At 41.4% G+C, this 20,201-nt stretch overlaps 1 protein-coding gene across 2 annotated transcripts in view; it reads right to left on the reverse strand.

Annotated features, from left to right (window-relative positions):
- ZDHHC2 (zinc finger DHHC-type palmitoyltransferase 2) overlaps positions 1-20,201 on the reverse strand; it is a 68,690-nt gene that overhangs the window by 47,964 nt on the left and 525 nt on the right. The window contains exon 1 of one of the 2 annotated variants that reach the window (XM_019466742.2): positions 5,859-6,002. The exons of the other annotated variant lie outside the window; for it this stretch is intronic. The gene's annotated coding sequence lies outside the window, so the exon portion shown is untranslated. Of the gene's footprint in view, positions 1-5,858; positions 6,003-20,201 lie in introns of those variants that run through there. 2 annotated transcript variants of the gene reach the window in all.

Raw genomic sequence — 20,201 nt, forward strand, 5'->3', positions numbered from 1 at the left:
AATCCCATCCAAATTAAGTTTACTTATACATCCTTATGATTGTTTAGGATGCTATCAAATCCTATTCTCTAAACAGCTCTAAAAATATTAGAGCAGATTTAGTCTCAATTGATTTAAATTCAATCTTGATTTAAAGCAGGGAATCATGTGATTCCTTTGGTGATTATACATTTAAGAGTTGGTTATCAAGAAGCATATCTATTGATAAGAAGCAGCCCAGTAAGCTGCTGTTAACTTAAATCTAGTTCGACTTTCAGTCATAAGTACCTCCAAAATCCAAAACTTCAGATACTAAAATACGCCTTCATAGTAGGAAAAAAAAAAAAAAAGTACTTTCCCCCCTTAAATTAGCAAAGAACAGTTATGTAATTGTTGCTAGAACAATTTGGTTTTTAGGTACTTTCACTGCAGATGTATGCTGCTGTGATCTTTCTATTTCTTAGTCTGAAGTTTATTTGTCTTACCTTCAAATTCAAACTCTCTTTTTTGGAAGAATAACTTACCTACACTGCATATACACAGTAACTTTTCTATATAAATCCACAGCACTATTTCCAAATTCAGTTCAACACAGATACACCTCAGACCCATGTATGCAGTCTAATAATGAAGGATGCCAACCAAAACTAAAAATCTGGTTCTAATGAATGAACTGTAAGAACAACTTTATAGCCAAGCTCTATTTTTTTATTTATTTATTTATTTTTTTTTTTGGCGGGGGGCAGGGGCGGGGGGAGCTTATCTTTAACTCATTTATTGAAAAACATCCACTAACTACTCTATGCTTACACTATTGGGGATAAAATAGAAAATGTGATTCCATCCCTGTGCTCAAAGAACTTAAAGTTTATGAGATCATTTTAATTGAAAGTTAAAACTAACTGAAAAAACAAGGAAAGTTTTTAAGGCATTGTGAATTAAGTCATCGAAGCAGTTGAAATCAAAAATAGTAGTAGCAATACAAATATGCTTTACTATCTCCTGTCTGAACCAAGTCTCTCCTTTGACCTCATATCTCGGGCAGCTATCCCATTTTTCCGGACTTTTCACAAGAAAACTTATTTAAAAATTTTTTTTAATGTTATTTATTTTTGAGAGAGAGAGAGAGAGAATGGGAGAGGGGCAGAGAGAGAAGGACACACAATCAGAAGCAGGCCCAGGCTTTGCACTGACAGCAGAGAGATTGACGCGGGGCTCGAACTCACAGACCACAAGATCAGAACCTGAGCTAAAGTCGGACGCTTAACTGACTGAGCCACCCAGGTGCCCCACAAGAAAACTTATGTTAGCGATCATCCCAATGCACTGTCTCTACCCCCTCTAACTTCCTGTTAGTTCCTGAACCAACTCCAGCTGGCTTTTCAGCCCCGTATTCTACTGCTATCATTCCTGTTCAGGTCACCATAGCCCTCCCTTGCTGCTAATTCTCAATACTCAAGTTACTCTAACAGAACTAATTATGCTCTTTTTGTTTGCCAAATTGACAGTGAATTCTCCGACTAAACTGGCCGGTGGGAACCCCTTGACGTGGGATCCTTTGTTCCTTCAGCTACTTTCCAAGAAGATCTAGCTTATTGTTCGGGTTATTACAGATCAGAACGTGGGTGGTAGGAGGTACATGACAGATCATTCCTGTGAATACTAGCGACACTGCTACCAGACCAGCTTAATGACAGACCTAAGAAAATACAGTATTCCGATCAATACTTCCAGCTGAATTCCAACTGCATTCCTTTCTTCCTAATAAATGTGTTCTAATTAATTTCTTTATACCAGATCTACTTACATTTTATGTCTTTATTAAACTGTGTCTTTCCTTTGTTATCCTCAGATGTCACTGTGATTTTATTGACAACCGCAGTCCATGCCTTCCTCGCTGACCTCATCTCATGCCCCCTCCCCTTCTTGGGCAGAAGGCTTCAGCCACTCCAGGCTGTCTTGCTTCTTGAAAGTGCTAACATCGTCCCCTCTCTAGATCCTCTGCACTTGCATTTAACTGGTTGGTAGGAGACCCGGACTCTGGTCCAATCTTCCTAATATGTGTGACTTTGATCACGATATTCAGCTGATCTGTGCTTTGATTTTGTTGTTGAAACAAAAACTTGTACTTTACCTGGACAGTTCCTCTGGCTCTAAAATTATCCTCAGTCCTACACTGTCTGATGTATTCTGACTTTTAAAAGACAAGGAGAAAAGTCACTCTTCAAATAAATTTATCAGTGGGTTTATGTGAACTGTTTTGTCAAGGACAGAGTGGTAGCTTCAGAACAGAAACGAAGAGAAAGGATAAGGCCTCATAAGGCAGAACTTCCCAACACATGGCTTCCAACTGGGCTCCAGACTAACATCCTAACAGCCCTAACCACAAACATCATGCCAGGCAGTCTGCAGTCCTCCCTGGGTCCCCACACAATTCCTTAAAAACTCATTTTATAATAGGAAAGCCATCATCTCTTTTAAAATGGAAACTGATAACGTCATCTCACTAAAAACCCTCCCATGGCTTTGCACTGAATTTACAATAAAGTCCAATCTCCTTTACATAGGCCTCCATGGTCGACCGTGATCTATCTGGCTCCTACTTACGTCCCCAAGACCACTTCTCCTCACTCATCCTGCTGCGCACCAAGCTACAAACAGGCTGGCCTTCTCTTCCTAGAACATACTAAACCTTACTGTCTTTACCCTGTCTGCAAAGCTCTTCCCCAGCTCCATTGTTGGCTAGCTCTTTATCATCCTTCAAATTACGATTTCCATGTCAGTTTCTCACAGAGGCCCTCCTGTCCAGTTCACCCCTGCGATCATCACAATATACTGTTTCTTTCTTAGCACTTAGTGCAATCTGTTAGAGGTTTCTTTCCCATGTCTCTCACTGAGGTCTGAGTCCTGGCTCTGCCCCCTGTTTGAGGTTTTATCTTGGCCAAGTTACTTAGCCACTCTGAGCTTTATCTCAATATTTATCCCACTGGGCTGTTTTATGAATTAAACTACATGAGGTACATAAAAGCACCCAGAATAGAACCTGGTGTTAAATAGCAGGGCTCGATAAATGTGAGCTGAATATGGAACGTAAGTATCACAAAAGAGGGAAGTGCCAGGAGTATGCGTTCCCCAAAGTTTGGTGTTAACTGCCTTATAAACAACCTGGAGTAACAAGTATACACTGCATTTTTAGCTTGCAGGAATGCCACAAATTTCTGGAGGATGCAATGAGAAGTTGAGGGAAAGAAGTTGCTGGAAGAGTTTTTCAGTGCGAATAAGCAGAAGAATGCAGGTGAATTACAGTGGGGGCAAATTAATATGAGAAAAACTAAATCGGCTGTTTGTTAATTTTTGTGTGTGAGAGAGAAAGAGTGCAAGTGGGGGGTGGGGGAAGGGGCGGAGAGAGAGAGGGAGACCCGGGATCTGAAGCAGGCTCCAGGCTCTGAGCTGTCAGCACAGAGCCCGACAAGGGGCTCGAACCCAAGAACCATGAGATCATGACCTGAGCAGAAGTCAGACGCTCAACCGACTGAGCCACCCAGGGGCCCCTAAACAAGTGATTCTTTAAACTATATTTTCTTTTCCTGCCCCTTCCAGAGCTCCTTTCTTGCCAATGTGTCCCCACCTGCACCCCGCCCCCACGCCCACCATGCCCTGTCCAGGTTCTGAGAGAGCCTGACACACATCAGAATCTCTGTATCAGGACTGGAGCTGCATCACTGTGGGGAAAGTCAGCCTTCCCAGGTGGTTTAATACATTCCTCCTGCCTCTAACCCAGAATTTATTTCTAACAAACTATACTGAGCTAAACCATGTGCTAGAAATTACCAAAACAACCACGCAAGACTGGAAAACCTTTCCCAGAAAATGGCACAATGCAACCTCAAAGACAAAAGATGAACCAGAGTCAGCCAGACAATATAAACCACGAGACAGGAAGTCTCTACCTTAAAAATAGGATACAGTCCAAAAGGTTATGCAAGGCGTTTGTCATCTGGGTGGTGAGGCTTCCGTATTAGCCATCAAAAGCTTTTCTAATGCATAACCCACCTGCAACTATATTGCAAAATTATAAATGAACAATGTTACAAAAAATTAGAAATTCTGTGGAGAGAAGCCTTTTGAACTGCAACAACCACACTCACTTCCTTTCCACAACTATAGACAACAGCCAGGAGTCCTGGATTAGCTGGTTTGGGAAAGTACCACACACTGAGAGGCTTCAACACCAGAGAACTGTTTTCTCAGTTCTGGAGACTAAAAGTCCAAGATCAAGGTGTTAGAAGGATTGGTTTCTCCATAGGCCTCTTTCCTTGGCTTGCAGATGACCATCTTCTCTCTGTATTTCACATCATGTTACCTCTGTACATCTGTATAACCAAATTTCCTCTTCCTAGGACACCAGTCGGATTAGGACCCACCCCAGTTAACTTAATTATTTTAACCGAATTATTTCTTTAAAGGCTCCATCTCCAAATACTGTCATATTCTGAAATCTTGCAGGTTAGAATTTTAAGCTATGGGTTGTGGGGAGACACAATACACCCCCTAACACTCTCCAAATAAGACTGAAGTTCAAGCAGGGTGAAGTCTGGTGAGAGTGAGAGGGCATCGGCGGGCTGGTGAGGGGCAGGAGTCCAATGTTAAGGGGTGAGAAGAAACTAAAGGAAGGGACAGTATGCTGAATGCTTACTATATGCTGGGGATTGTACTAATATTTTTTAAATGTTTCTCTCATTTAAGCCTTATAGCATCTGTCAGGGAGGTATTATTATAATTTTAAAAGTCAGGAAGATAGTCTTACAGAGGTAAAATAACTTTTCTAATGTTATTCAAGTCATAACATATGGAGCTAGGATCTAAATATAAGTCTGCCTGACTCCAAAATTCTTTCAAGGATTCCACGTGGCCTCCTGGGCTCTGATTACACACCCCCTGGGCTTCTCTGTCCAGGACAGCCGTTCCTCCTTCGTCGCTCTCACATCCTACTGGCCTGCTTAATACCATGTGGCTCCCTGTCACTTCTGATTCGGGACGCACTGGAGAGCAGGGTTTAAAATGTCCTCTTTGTCACCCTTCTTCCAGCAACTAACTTAAACACAACCTAGAACCAGATCGTTTTACAAACTTTGGACACAAATAACTTAAATATTTGGTCATATTTCAGGGTAGTAGTTGGACCTTGGCTTTCCTGAGTTCTCAATTCAGGAACTGGGGAGGACACTGAACCTCGGGCCCCTAGGACAGGAGTGAGACAGCGATGCAGGAAAGATTAGGAGATGGAACAGGGGTTTGCTGATCCCTCGTCAGCAGTAGCGGGAAAGAAAGATCATTTTTGAGGTCAGCACTCCCCAGCGCACACACCCCTATGGTACGTCTCCCACTTGTAGAAACTGGCCATGAAGACAGGCACAACTTTCATCTCTCCTGAAATGGTAATTTGTATTTCTTACACATCAAAATCCTCCCAGTTAGAAGTATTTTTCTCTCAACCCATGGGGGAGGGGAAGGGAAAGAAAGAAAAAGAAAAAAAAAAAAAAAGAGGTTAGAGTGGGAGAGAGCCAAAGCATAAGAGACTGTTAAAAACTGAGAACAAACTGAGGGTTGATGGGGGGCGGGAGGGAGGGCAGGGTGGGTGATGGGTATTGAGGAGGGCACCTTTTGGGATGAGCACTGGGTGTTGTATGGAAACCAATTGGACAGTAAATTTCATATATTAAAAAATAAAAAATAAAAATAAAATAAAAAAAAAATTAAAAAAAAAAAAAGAAGTATTTTTCTCTCTCTCAAGAATCTATTTTAGCAACTTGACCATATCACTGCTCCAGATAGCTAAGAAGCTCTAATCTACAGAAACAGTATAAAATGCAACTTACCCAACTAAAAGCTGGGAACACGCACTTGAATCATTAAGAATGTGTAGGTCTTTCAATACATCAATTTTTAAAGGGAAGTCCCATGATTTTAACTTTGTCCCATGATTATGGCCCTGAAAAACTTACTGCCACTTTCCCCTTGGCGAAGAGGAGGGCGACTCCTAAATCACGGACTGTACTAAGCAGTGCAGTTAAATAAGGAAATCTGATCTCAGGGTTGGTCCCTTGATCTTTGTGTCCTCCTTTCAAGGCTTACTCAGTGGAATCCTATAATCCCCAGTCTCAAATTAAAATAGAAGAGATTCCCCGTGCCAGCAAGTTGTGCAGATCTCAGTGCACACAGAGTTACTCATCCTGTTAGAGAGAATCGTATGGGCCCTCCCTCTTCCACACATGGCCATAATCACCTCAAATACCTACAGTGCCTGGGTCTTTTCAAGACCAACTGCCTCTCTTTCCAATTCCAGACGCCCTTGTTTGGGTTGGGCCTGGCAGGCATGGCTGATTCCTGTGAACCATGCAAGGCTCTAGGAGACACCACACCCCCTGCAAAGTCCCACCTGGTTCCCGAATAAGGGTTGTCCACTATGAGGAAGACAGTCAAATAGGGATTTCAGATCCTGAAAACGTTTCCTACACTGGTCAGAAACAAGGCTGTCAAGTTGGAGGGGCGTTCATGATTACACTGTCCAACGTAAACTATCACCTTTCCTACACGTTTATATACATATTTATTTATGGGTAGCAAGCAAAAATGCCACTCGCGGTGTGGTTATTTCGGCACTTAAAAATGCGTATGATAATACAGAGATAATTGTTGTAGTATATCTTTAATGTCATTAGGTCAATCTCATGATCTGGTAGAATCATCACAGAGGACAATACTGAGAGTGTTTTGTCTTCACTACCAACCATTAGCTGTCTTGATTAAGTAGAAAAATTAATGCTTATTTGCTTCTACAAGGAAACGGGCAACCTTCTAAAACCTCCTACAGTTAGCAACTACATGTCGAGTACTAAATGACCAGGGTACCTATTACACAGTGCATTAATACGTTTAAAAATTGAACAAATATTTCTACGCTTGTGTAAATTCTTTGGCATTTATGCAGTACTCCAGAGGAAGGAACCGTAGAAAGCTGTGATTCCAACCTTTGTGTCTACGAGGCTCATCAGAATAGAATTCACAGCAGCACCCCTGAAGGGAGAAATCAAAAGATTTAAAACAACATCAGCACCAGCAACAATTCCTGCAGTATTGCACTGGGTCACAATGTCTATTCGCACACGCAAGGGTATCAAAGGGGGACTCATCCTTCAGTACTGAGTCACTGGGAAGCACTATTTTCTCTTGTAACTTCACGGCCACATATTCACATAGTAAACCCACACACACAATCTTTCTTTGATCTCAGCTTGAATTAGTACTTCCCTTCTTACTTGCAAGCAGCCATCCCTTTGCCCTAGACTGCAATTACTCACACGGCACCAGCAGTCTCCACCCGACAGTAACTGCAGCAATGTATATTCAGTTGCAGCAAATTTGATACAATTTGACATCATCATAAACTGGCAGTCCGCAGATGAAAAATCTTCACTGCCTCTGCTGTATGATCCATTATGTTACAATAGTGCAATAGTATACAAATACCGCCAATCATATGGCAGACATATTCATTCATTCGTGTACGTAGGAAGTTCTAAAATTTGTGTACAGAATTGAGTAAGACAGTCATCAATATTTGGACTGAGTCTCTTCCTTGCTCATTGTGTGAGCTGCATCCTGTTTCCTGCCTGGATCTCTCCCCAGCTGTACGTACTGATTTTCGCTTCTGTTTGTAAACCATTTTCACTTACCCTAGACCTGCAGGCAATACCGATTCGTGAATTGTGTAGTCCCTGTATGGTGGGTAAGGATCTAGTTCATGATTAATACCGTAGGTTACTGAAGCATCCATAGAAACAGGTAAGTTTCCCCCACTTCTCCCCGCCAACTCATGTTACCAAGTGTATATACCATTTACACTTGTGAACGTGTTGCTTTTTAAAAAGATAAAATTTCTACCAGTTAGCATTAATGCTCTGGATACTCAAAAACTGTTGGTGAATTTTAGACTATGTACAGTGGGCCAGCAGCTCTCAACATCTCTGCCTTGGGCGGACCTGATGGCCAGCATTTCATGAGGGACACACTCTCCAGGAATGAAGCCTGCCTCATGGGCAAAACGGGATTATTCACAATTCCCAGACCACCAACTTTCCTGCTGGGCCATAAGGACAAGGCAGTTAAAAACTGTTACAGTGACATTGGTGTGGACCTCACAGACACCTCTGGAGACTTTCAAATCTGGATGTTTACAAGGGCATACATATACAGGCTTCTCTGGAATCACACTTCCATAAAAAATCACCTGCTAGGAAAACTGTATGCTGATCCTCAAAAAACAAACAAACAAACAAACAAAAATTAAACTACCATATAATCCAACATTACATTTCTGGGTGTATACCCAGAAGAATTGATCTCAGGGACTTGAACAGGTATTCACTTGCACACCCATGTTCAAAGCAGCATTGTTCAGAACAGCCGCAAGGTGGAAACAACCTAAATATTCATCAACCAATGAATGGATAAATAAAACGTGGTCTATACATACAATGCAATATTACTGATCCTTAAAGAGGAATGAAATCCTGACACACGCTGCGACACGGATGAACCTTGAAGACATTATGCTTAAGTGAAATAAACAGACACGAAAGAACAAATACATGATCCCACTTATGTAAGTTACCTAGAAGAGTCAAATTCATGGAGACAAAAAGTAGAATGATGGTTGCCAGGAGCCAAGGGGAGAATGGGGACCTATTGCTTCATGGAGACAGAGTTTCAGTTGGAGAAGATGAAAAAAATGCTGGAGATGGATGGTGATGGCGGCCCAGCCATGTGCATGCAATTAATGCCACTGAACAGCACACTTAAAACTGTTAAAATGGCAGATGGCGGGGCACCTGGGTGGCTCAGTCGGTTAAGCGTCCGACTTCGGCCCAGGTCATGATCTCACGGCTCATGAGTTTGAGCCCCACATCGGGCTCTGTGCTGACAGCTCAGAGCCTGGAGTCTGCTTCGGATTCTGTGTCTCCTTCTCTCTCTGCCCCTCTCCTGCTCATGCTCTCTCTCTCTCAAAAATAAACAAACATTTAAAAAAATTTAAAAAACAAATAAAATAAAATTGCAGATGGCTACAATAGTACATTTATTATGTTATAAATATTTATTTAACATATATATATTTAAAAAATTTTTTTAAGCTTATTTATTTATAAGAGCAGGGGAGGGGCTGAGAGAGAGAGAGAGAGAGAGAGAGAGAGAGAGAGAGAATCCCAAGCAGACGAGGGGTTCAATCTCACAAACTGTGAGATCATGACCTGAGCCAAGATCAAACTGGACCCAACCTACCAGCCACCCAGGAGCTCCTGAGTTATATATATTTTACCACAATAAAAAGTTTTAAAAAATCACTTGCTCTAGAGCCTATACTCAAACTGAGAAATTAAGGTAATATCCAACTCGAGCTAAAGTTTTCTTTCTCACATCTGGCTGTTTCCACAATTAAGGGTTTTTGTTCTTTAATCTTTTCAGAAAAAGGAACCTCAGAAGTGGTAAACAGAGAAAAAACTCTGCTGAGACGTAGATGTCCGGCTAGGCATTTCCAGTGAAATGCTTCATTCATGAGCTTTCCCAGATTCTCAGTGCTTGGGATTCAAAAGAATGTCTGGGCAAAATTACAAATTCCACTCCTTCTCGACCTTCTCAGTCAATAGGAAGTGGATGAAACTGTGAATGAAAATCCAAGGACCTCAAGGGTCTTGGACATCCACTTCATACACGTATCGGTCTTGGACTGTTAGCCTTAACTCAAAGTTAAATTAGGTGCAGCATACTCTGTTCAACAAGGGGGGGCGCAGGGAAAGGGGAGTTGAAACATTTAGAAGATCTTCCTTTTTTTAATCTAAAAGGGATAAAAAAAAATGTCAGCATGTCACGGGGAGATTTCAGTCATCTGAAAACTATTAAAACAGAGTCTGAGGGCTTCGAGCAAAATGCATTTCACTCTTCAGTGATTATTTTAACTAGTGCTAATATTTTATATGTTCTAAATTATTTCTAATTGCTCTTTTAAATTTTCAAATGGATTCTACAATTAGTTTTATCAAAATTCTTATTACAGATGATTATACTTCAATATCCAGAAAGGGGGGAAAAAAAAAGGTATTTGATTGTTGAATTTGTGTCTTAGTTTGCTAGGGATGCCGTAACAAAGTGCTGCTGACTGGGTGGCTTAAACAATAAAACATTTATTTTCTCAAAGTGCTGGAGGCCAGAAATCTGAGATCAAGATGTCGGCAGGCTGGGTCTCCTCCGAGGCCTGGCTCCTTGGCTTGTAGACAGCCATCTTCCCCCTGCATCTTCACACGGTCTTTCCCGTGTACCTGTGTCCAAACTTCCTCCAACGAGTATTAGAACTATCCTAATGACCTAATTTTAACTTAACTACGTCTTTAAAGGCTCTCTCTCCAAACAAAGTCAGATTCTGAGTTACAGAGGGTTAGGGTTTCAACATGAATTTGGGGGGAGTGAGGGAGGGAATTCAGCCCATAACTTGAAACCATAAAAATATTACAAAGCTGTTTACGAACATCTGAGTGATCAAATAATAAAAAGGTAAAAGAGATAATACTCTCATAAAGGATTCACGTTCTTTGATGCCTAAAATGTCTACCGGGCTCACAAAAGGCTCAAATAAACACGTTTAATTTGTCTCCTTTCATTTAAGCAAAAGTAAGTATCGAATACTATTGTCTACAATCCTCTGTGTCAGGGAGACATTGTTAGGGTTCTCATTAAATTTTCTGTGGATTATCTACATATAATAAGAAAGTTCAGCTTGCCTAATAGAGTAAAGCCTTCTTAAAATTTGGATTGAATAATTTCAGATCTCCCAGCAATCCACACCCTGGTATATAGGTTTCTTTTTGATAAACTTTTAAAATTTGGGGTCTTCAGAGTAGAGTCAGTAATAAATTCAAAATAAAAATTCAATATCCACATTATTAAATTCTCAGTTCTTATTTTATGTGACATGTATTTGTTGATTCCTACCTGCTCTCTAAGACCCCTTTCCCCCTTCCTCACCTCCCTTCCCCCCTCCCTCAAGCTTCTCCTTCTCAGTCTTCTTTGCTGGGTCCTAGTCATCTCTTGAACTCTCAATGTTTTGTCTCTACTCACTTTCCATTTATTACCCCAGGTGGGACAAATGTATCCAGTGTTAACTCTCCGAATCCATTTATATGCTGAAGATTCCCAAATGTATTCCTCCAGTCCAGACTTTCTCCTAAATGCCAAAGTCACAAATCCAAATGCTCACTCCACATCTCTATTTCAATGTTAACATACCCACCACTGGTCTAAGATCACCTCCTTCTACCTGCAATTTTTCCATCTCAGCTGACTGCCATCCTTGAGGGTGTTTAGCCCCAAAACACTGGAATCCTATTTACTCTTTTTTTTTTTCCACAACTCAGGTAAATAGGTCTGGAAATTCTGTGGTTACTACTTTGAGAATACATCCACTACCCCCATTACGGTCTGATATACTATTTTTTCTCACCTGGACTGATGAAGTAGTCTACTTGTTACACAGCAGTAGGAACGATCTTTAAACATAAGTCAGAGTACGTCACTGTAGTACTCAACATCCTGCAATGGATCACTTCTCTCACCCCAAAATCTTCCCAGTGGTCTACGGGGCTTTATATAATCTCTGCCTTTTCCACACCCCTTCGACCTTGTCACCTATGTCTCTTGCCCCATTCCCTCCTCTCCAGGCAAAATGATCTCCTTATTCCTCCTCTAACTGCTTGCAGACTCCTGTCTTAGGACTTTCAGCTGGACTGTTCCATCTCCCTGTGATGCATTTCTTCCTCATACCAGCATGGTTCAATCCCTCAGCATCTCTAAGGTTATTGCTCAAATTTCATGAGCGCCCTTCCCCCCACTGCTACCATATTTAAAATGTGAATCTTCCACTGGCATTCCCAATCCTCTTTGCCTTGCTTTTTGTCATGACACTTGGGTCATAGAAGCTACTTGTTTAGGTTTCTTATTTGTTCTCCCTACCCCTGCAACTAGAATGTTAACTTTAAGAGCAGCAAATATTTTTGAATGAATGAATAAATTAAAAGGGCATTCTTTAAATCATGGATGGTTGAAACGTACTCAAGTCTTGGATTTGGTAATTATTTGTTAAATGCACGTTTGGGGGGGGCCTATAATGAGTCCCTACTCCTTACCCCCTTCCGACTGACATCCTGCTCTCAGTTCTTAGCTTTTCGTATGTCCTAGTCCTGGAATAGGTGACATTTCATTAAAAATATGCTATGATCCAAGCCTGATTAAGGCAAACCGGTCTCTCTCCTTCACCCCTGCACATTCACTGACCTCCCTAGAGATGCCCTGGATAATCATTGGTCGTAGTTAAGTACATAAATCTCTTACTGTCTTTCTTCCTAAAACATGTCATATGGACTTGCCTACTTAGAAATAAATTCGATCACAGATTAGCCCCTGAAGTTTGGAGCAGGCTTATGACTTCCAGTTCGCAGCTCATAATAGAAATCTCTTACCTTGTCTGTAAGTGGTATCAGGTGTCTCTCATGACACCTTGACGTCAGCTGTTTTGCGGCAGGCTGCTTTTCCCATTTGTACCCCCAAAGTGAATAACATGTGCGGTAGAGAGACTATATTTTAAGGCACACCATCTTTCATATCCCTGCAAATTTGGTGAGAAGCCACACTTCAGATTCATCTACCTACAACTTTGAGATGACTCTTGGGCCCCCAAAAAGATCAGGGACAGACTCCTGTCTGAATTTCAAGACACCTCGTTTGAAACACACCCTTCAAATACGGTGAAAATCCAATGTTTACATAACGCAACTAACACAGAGGCAGAAACTTGATTTTTTTCTCTCTATAAGAAAATACATAACCATGACAAAGCATTTCAGTTTTCCAAATTTCACTGAATTATAATCCAATAAGCCTATAAAGTTCTTGGAAATACATGAACTGCTTTTTACAAGGATTATATCTACCATAAGATGATCATGAAAACAAAGTGCCTTAACACTGCTGTATTCTTAGGATATTGGTTTTAAAGGACATTTAAAGAACAAGTTTTTTTTGTTTACTGGTGTTTATTTTGCTGATGCACTCCTCTGCTCCTGTAGGGTGGCAATGCTTGTGGATAAATCCAGAGAGGTCAAATTAAGTATAACAGGAATGCTTAATTTACACTTCACAGGAGGGGAAATTTCGGGATGCCGCGGAGAAATACTGACAAAGAAATAAAACTCAATCATCTATAAAAGCCCTTCTCTGTCATTTGCATTTTTAAAATGTAATCACCAACATGTCTAAAATGAACTGCCATCAAGTACGCATTTCAGAGTGCAGAGAAGCGCTAAATGATAAATGCGGCATGTAGTTTTCGCTGAAGAGTGCCTCCAAATAAAAATGGATTTTGTAACATTTCTGGCACTAATATTGATAATTGAATTTAAAAGTCGCAGTCAGATGAAAAGTCAAGTGAGGGAAAATGCTACACAAACGTTTCACAATGTGACATAATTCTGAAAGGAACAATTTCAAGCAGTCGTGGTTTGTTACTTTACTGCTACCATATGCTTCTTAAGAAATCAGGTCACCTACCTCCTCCCTGCTGCCCTCGCCCCACCCCCTGCCCTGTAAATTCCACCTTTTTGCACTCTCAGCTTTGACTGAGATAAAAATTAAGATCTTACGATAAATTACCCTTAAGGGAATTGAAAGATATTTCAACGATTTTCTAACGAACTATGAAAGAAATTAATTCAATTATGTCCTACTTTTATTATTAGTTCCCTGTGGTACCTCTAAGTGGTAATATAAAATCATCGGGTTCCACATCATATTGAGACTGTCTTTCCAAACGATCTTTCTTTGGAAAACTGTTTTCCCAACAGAGAACATTAAGGATCTCTGCCATGTTCTAATATATCATTCTGCAAGTTAGTATTTCTACAGTCATGACAAACAGTGCTGGGGTCTCAGGGGACTCATGAACTCACCGCTTCCTAGAGAAAAGGAGGCTGAGGGATGTGATACAGCCATCAAAATACATGAAAACAGCACTATAAATTATAAAATGTAAGTCATGCTTCCATCACGAAAAAGCACAAATTTCCCATCAAGACAAAAAGTAAAAGCAAACAAAAACATTCATGAGAATTTTCTCACTGAGAACTCATCCACGTTCATTTCTGGGATATGTGACTTTTTTTTTTTTTTTTTTTTTTTTTTTTTTTTTGGTCTTCCTGGCACTTCTTCCTACCGTGGAAGCCAGAAAGATCAAACACCTGCTCTTGCTGAACTCTGCTGCCCGGGACACGGGCACAACAACCTCAGCTCGGCCAGCCGATGCTCCTGGAATCATCTTTACAGAGTCCTAGCGAGTGGTGGTGGTAGTTCCTGCACTCCTTGAGGGCTGTCACCAGGATGGCGGCTCCCACAAAAGGCCATTCCTCTGGTACAATGTCAGCTTCGCTTCACCCACCTGTTCTTGGGTTTTGCCTATTTTCTAAGCTAGTTTCTACAGTCTTTCCATCAATGGAAAGGAGTTGTTTTCAGGAAGTTCTCTGCTTCCTCAGGTTCATCCACCACATCACATGCCCTGAGCTGGGAGCACAGTAAAAGCTGCCCAGGCATCAGGTAGGAAAGGACGGAGCTGAAAGAGCCACATAGTTCATAGCAGGAGCAGGAACTGCTGGTCGTAATTCTACTCTGAGATATTTACATGTGGTCAGATTCATAATATAATTAGAAATTCATTACTACCGAATGCTCTCCATCAGCTCTTTTTTTTTACCTACTTTATTGATTATTCGTTCATGCTGGCCCAGCAACCAATTCGTAGGCTCATAGGAGCAGGGAATTTTGTTTTCCATTTCTGCTTTCCTACCTCTTGGCTAGGGGGGTGGCATTCTGAAAGGGAATAGCCCCTCTCCTTCTGCCCAAGCCAGACAGAAGGGTTCAGGGTTCCCCACCCCTGCCCCGAGGTACTTTTTTTCCTAGCTATTAGGAAAAGATCTCCATTAAGTTTTCCTCTAAATCACCTCCGTAGGGGAAAGGGCCTGGCACATAACACGATTCAATAATGCTTTTGAATGAACCCTACTCAAACCCCTCTGACGCTGACTTCTTTCTAATGTTGCGGAAATGTTCCATCCCTAGAGACGATTAATTGCCGTGATTTAAGAAAGCATCCTTTTAGCTTTTGTTTAATTACTGGAAACACTGGAGCACGTATTTAATTTAACGGCATGGGTGACATTCTCAGTAAGCACTCAACAGTAAACTTTCTACACCAAGCCTTAGTTTAAATTGACTTTTTACTGCTGAATCCTATTCTTTGACTCATTTACATTATGCAATTGTGTGTTTATACATGAAAAATGGATAGAATAAGACTTATTAAAAATCACAAAGAGATCACTTCATCCAACAATTATGGAGCACCTCTACATGCTAACCACCACGATGACTGTTGTCTCTATCATACAAGACATGTTCTCTCTAACAAGATTTAATAGCAAGCAGTAATGCTGCGTCACCGAATACATCAAAAGAAAAAGAATTTTCTGACACACTAAATGGAACCAAAAAGGCATTAAGCAGAGTCTTCTTTTCTCTTACCTTCCCAGGGACCATTTATATGAAAGCCAAATGGTAGCACCGATCAAGAATTTGGAACATACACATTTGATTTTAGATTTGAAGAAATGTTGAGTTTTTAATCCCTCTTTCCTATAATTTAAAATCTTCAAATGATTTGAGATGCCCAAGAAGTCACACACCTGATATTACTGCGTCATTATTGTCAATGAGAAATAGTTTCTGAGTGATTTATACATTAAATATTTACATCAGTTTTCTACAGATGTACCCTCTGTGTCCTTTAAAGCTATTTTAGTAATTATAGATGGTAACACTTGTATTCACAAGATCATCTACCTGTAGTTTTTTCAAAAAAAAAAGCTTTAGTGTTCTGTAATTTTTTTCAAATGATAGTTTACCAAAAACAAGACCACACTTCTATCTCTGTGTGGCTCAAATTCAACTCATGATGGAAGGTAATTTACAGCCCCATTCAGTCTCCATCCTTGAGCTTGCAACGACCTCGAATTAATGGTCGCCCATAGCTTAAGAGTATCCAAGTATTAGATTTTATATATTCTCTCCTTAAGGATGTTTGTTTAAAAGAAGGAACACATGACTGTGTATCTCTCACACTGATCTCTAAGTATGCAGACTAATTCATCTGATTCTTGGACATCTTCAATAATCACTGTGGAATATAAGAGAATGCAATCATTTCTGAGGATTGCTTATTAATCAAGACTTGCAAAACAGTGAGTAAGCCCCCAATATTCTAATGGGCTCACTTCTTAACAAACTCCAGACTAAGCAATCTCCTGCCTAAGAGCCAAGTCTAGCCAGCCAACTATTTTTGTAAACAAACTTTCATTGGAACAGTCATACCCACTTGTGAAGGTATTGTCTGAGGCTGCCTTTTTGCTGCAACAGCAGAGTTGAGCAGTTGTAACTATCTGGCCCAAACTATACATCATTCTAAAGATCTGAAACCATTTTGTAAAGGCTGTTGGCTCACTTTTCAGCTGTGTTAACTCTTATTAAACGACAACAAAGTTTAACAGAGTTGCTAAATAACTCTAGAGAGATCTGGTGGGGGGTTTGAAGGGAAAGCGAGACATTTTAACATTTGTACCAGGGCGGCTGAAGTCACAGCTGACACCTTCATTGGTTAATTTGGAGAAAGGACACAGAGCTCCAACATTTACCTTCACCTACAGATGCCGGAGGGAGGGGGTTGGCCTAGATAATCTCTAAGCTATTCAAGCTTCATGATTGCTTCAAATGACTTAAGTAAAGCCATAAGCAAACTCAGAACCATGAGTACACAACTGAATAATAAATGTTTCATGGCACCTGCCTGAAGTGACAGCAGGGAAGTAATACATTTTAGAAAAATGGAAACCAGGATGGCTAAAAGAGGGTATGTGGAAGTTTCTCGTATTCTTCCTGAAGCTTTTCTGTAAGTTTGCAATTGTAACAGAAAGGTATAAAGATAGTTAAAACCAATTTTGCATGTTTGCACTTAAAAGGGAAAATTTCTGTTACCCTCCTCAACAAGCGAAGTTAACACAATAACTGCCATAATGGTTTTGTAAAACATACAAAGCATGTCCGGTACGTCCATGGAACCACGCAGGGCTGAGGCTGCGGACCACCCTTATTCCAATTCTGCATCCTAAATTGTACCCTTGGTACCTGTCTTACTTTATGGAAGCTGAGCTAACTAAAACCAAAGGGATCAAAATACAGAATAGACACAAAAGAAGCCGAGGTGGAGAGAACAGTAGGAAACAGAGGGAAGGAAAGAGGAAGCAATACTGTGAATAAAAGATCCTAGTTAATCAACAAACTATATCAACACGTTCCGACTGTTCACAAGTATTAGCAGACCTCTTTGATGTTTTCTTTGGCAGAATAGGAAGGAAACTTACTGAGAACCCTTGACTCATACAATATAAATACATCCTACGTATTTTATATGTGCATATTCCAAGAAGAGATAGGACTTTAATTTTATAAAATACAAACATCACGCTAACTGAACAAGTGCCTAGAGAGCCACACACATTCACATTGTTAAATATAGAAACTAACTGTAATGAGAATCATTATCTCCGGTTTCCAAGGATACCAAGATAAGCACTACTCCTAAATTGCAGTTCATTCAGCAAAGGGCACAGAGTAATTTATATTCAGGGTCATCCTCAGCTGACAGCAGATGTAAAAGGGGGACTAGGGTAAATCACCCGGTTTATATTATTCTATTCTGTTGCCTACTCCGGTTTCCAGTTACCACCACCCTCTGGTCCCAACCCTGGCCAATGTTTTCTAGGTGAAATTTGGAAAATCTGATTGTAAATATCAACTTCCCACAGGAGAAGAACCCACAAAGGGCAGGCAGTCTGAGATATGATTAATGCGGGGGGGGGGGGGGGTGGGTGAGGAAGGCTGGAATTCCCACTTGCTTTGTTTATGGAAAGGAGAGGAGGCTGGTTTTGTGTGTCTGTCTCACCAGTCGCCACCCCTCCCAGTGCCTCTAAAGGAACTGTACAGTTAATTTCAACTTCCCACTCAACCAAGGCTGTCTATCCAAGCTATTAGAGCTTACCACTCCTAAACTGCCATAGTTTCTAGAAGGAAATTCACCTTCAATTTGTTCTGTCTTCTAGACTCCACAATGTAGACTTTCCTATGATTACTGTTTTTGTTTCTATAGTAACAAAAATATAAAAACTACTTTCTGACAACCTCAGAGATATGGCCTCGGCATCATTTATTTGTTTATTCAAGACCATTTATTGATTGCTTTCAACATGACAGGCATCGTACTCGGGCAGACAGGCAGTGACAAGAGATGATAGGAAACTTCACTTTGGATCACCTGGGAAATAATAACAGGCCATGTCATGTAGGCAGTTTAAAAAGAGGGATTCCCCCTCTTAGTCAAACTTTCACTTACTACAATGGTGATATAGATTTCATGGACATTTTAGATTTATCTTAAACTATCAGAAAGTATATATAAAAATCTGATCCCAATGTAACTATGATTTTTTCATCTATTCTTCCCCTATTACCTATCTATCCAATACGGTAAGACGTCCCACATAGCACTTGAGCCAGGATGGAGGTAGCTGCAAGGAGAGAAAAGGTCTGCCTGCCTTCACAGGCTTCCTGCTGATGGATACGACACAATGGATCAGGCTAAGCTTCTTAGCTTAATGTGATGATGGAAGGAAATAAGCGCCTGTTTTTTGTTGCTGTTGTTTCTTACATGTTTATTTATTTTTGAAGGAGAGGGAGACAGAGCATGAGCAGGAGAGGGGCAGAGAGAGAGGGAGACCCAGAATTCGAAGCAGTCTCCAGGCTCCGAGCTGTCAGCACAGAGCCCAATGTGGGGCTCCAACCCACTAACTGGGAGATCATGATCTGAGTCAAAGTTAGACACTAAACCAACTGAGCCACCCCGGACCCTCCTTTAAAAAAACAAACTTTTTTTACTACTCAACCGTTTTAAAAAAAAGATTCACTGCTTTTGTACTGAAATCATTTTCACACTCAATACATAATAGTATCACATTTAAAAACTATACGAAATGGGCAGTTAGTCTCAATTCTCTTAAAAGTTGTGTCAGTCGTTATTTTGGCATACTATCGTGACACCTATTTCTTACAAGGAGCAACATTTTGAGGTAAGATGGCTTCAGACAAGATTCTATGAGTCTTGAAAGTTCTGAAATGCTTTAAGTTGATAAGGTCGAATTAAACAGGCCACTCTTTAACCTTTCTCCTTGTCCCACCAGAAGCTAGAGCTCTGTATGGCAAAAACGTAGGCACTTTCTCTGGTGAAACGACAAACACAAAAAAGCATTCACAAGTCCCCGGCAGAAAGGTCATCCTCTTTTAATACCTCTTCTGACAGCACAGACCAGCTTTCACAAACCTCTGAAGGCAGAAGCCTGCTCACGGCTCTGACTGTAACGTCTAAACTACGGTCTTGCGTATTGCACACGTCTTGGAGAACACTTTCTGATGGCTCGCCCGCCTTCAGCCTCCTGAGGACTAGAAAGTGTACAACTGGCAATCCCCAAATGATAAAAGCAAAAACAAAAGACAAAAACAAACACCCAAAAGCCCCTGAGAGCTGTCACAAATTTTTTTTTTTTTTTAAGTGGATTAAGGACAACCAGGAAAGGACAGCTCTGACACCCGAGGCCGAGGCCACCATCCCCCGCGCGGGTCTGGCGCAGCCCGAATCCTGGGCCCAGCCTGGAGCCCTCCAGCCTCCAGCGCAGCCTCCGCGGGCCTCACCTCTCGGCGGAGGCTGCTGGCAGCGGGCACCGCGGTTCTCCCCGGTGCGGTCCCGCCGAGGTAGGGGGGTGTGGCTGGGGTGGCCGCGGCTAGCGGAAGGCGGAGGGGCGGCTCGGCTGCGTACTCGGCGGAGTAGAGGTGACACCGTAACCGGAGTTGTAAGGGGGAGGCGAGGGGAGCGGAGCGAGGCTGCCCGGACGCCGGCTTCGGCCGCCGTGGCAGCGCCGGGGTGGGGGACGCGGGGGCGCACGGGGGTCTCGGGGTGCGGAGAGTGT

The sequence above is a fragment of the Panthera pardus genome, unplaced genomic scaffold (assembly GCF_024362965.1).
Source record: "Panthera pardus isolate Hobbes unplaced genomic scaffold, ASM2436296v1 HiC_scaffold_13, whole genome shotgun sequence".
In the NCBI taxonomy this organism is placed as follows: domain Eukaryota; kingdom Metazoa; phylum Chordata; class Mammalia; order Carnivora; family Felidae; genus Panthera; species Panthera pardus.